This window comes from Chinchilla lanigera, unplaced genomic scaffold, assembly GCF_000276665.1.
Source record: "Chinchilla lanigera isolate Chin_1 unplaced genomic scaffold, ChiLan1.0 scaffold00001, whole genome shotgun sequence".
In the NCBI taxonomy this organism is placed as follows: domain Eukaryota; kingdom Metazoa; phylum Chordata; class Mammalia; order Rodentia; family Chinchillidae; genus Chinchilla; species Chinchilla lanigera.
In genome coordinates, this window is record NW_004955402.1 from 1025297 (window position 1) to 1026367 (window position 1071).

The following is a 1071-nucleotide window of genomic DNA, read 5'->3' on the forward strand; positions in this document are numbered from 1 at the left end:
GCCCCTCCGTCCCCCTTCCCCGGCTGCGGCGCCGGCGCCGGCGCGGGGGCGGGGCGCGGAGATTAGGCACCGCCCCCATCACGTGTCCCGGCGGCGATTGGGAGCCATCGCGTCACGTGACCGCACGGAGGGCCGATACCGCCCCTGTCACGTGGCCAGAGCCGGCACAAGCGAGGTCTTGGTCACCGCCGGGGACGGGGCACTTCTTCCCCGGTCCACTCCCAGGCCGGCCGCGGCAGTGCGCGGCGCAGAGCCGTCGCCAGCCCACAGGGAGCGCGCCGCCAGGGGTCCGGGGGGAAAGCGGCTGGGAGTTCAACAAGCAGGGACCGCACGCGCGCGTGAGAGTGCGCCGGAGGCACGCACAGGCGACCGCGGCGTCGCCGTCCCAGACAGCGAGGGCGAGCCCGCCGGGGCGTGCAGCTCGCGCCCGCCCCGGGGCCGCCTCCGAGAGCGCCGGCCCGCTGCGCAAAAGCCCGCCAGGTTTCCGAAAGAGGCTCTGCAGCTGGCTGTTCGCTGAAGCGTAGCTAACGGGCGGGAGAGGAGCGTCGCTTCGGCCCCAGGGGGAAAGTTTCTCTTTAGGTGTTTTTTAGCCCAGCGTGGCCACCGCGGGAAACCCCGGCGCAGAGACCGGGGAGACCCGGGCAGGAGAGCAGGGCGGCGCGCGGCCCTGGCTCACTGCTGACCCCGGCCTGGGAGCGGCGGGCGCCCGCAGCCGCTTTGTGCCGGGGAGCGAGGTACCGGGAGGGCCCTGGGCCGCCCGGCCCCGCGCGGTGACCCTCCCCGTGCCGGTCCACGCCTCCTCCTCCCGGGCGGATTCCTCTGCGCCGTGCCTGTGCTCGTAGCCTCTCGGGCGGCCAGGCGGGGAGCCGGGGTCACCCCAGCCGCGCAGCCCGCCAGCCTCGCCCTGGCGACCCGCCTGCCCCGCTTTCGGTCCTCGCGGGGCAGCGTGGGGGGAGTCGGTCCCCGGACTCCCTGCCCTCTGCGTGGCTGGCCGTCCCCGAACGCCGGCGTCGCCGTCCAGCAAGCGGGGTGCTGGGGAGCCGCCCGCGGGGACGCGCGAGGAGGAGGAGG

At 76.0% G+C, this 1071-nt stretch overlaps 1 protein-coding gene across 1 annotated transcript in view; it reads right to left on the minus strand.

Annotated features, from left to right (window-relative positions):
* The window catches only part of Slmo1 (slowmo homolog 1 (Drosophila)), a 10087-nt gene that overhangs the window by 8320 nt on the left and 696 nt on the right, over window positions 1-1071 (minus strand). The window lies entirely within an intron of this gene.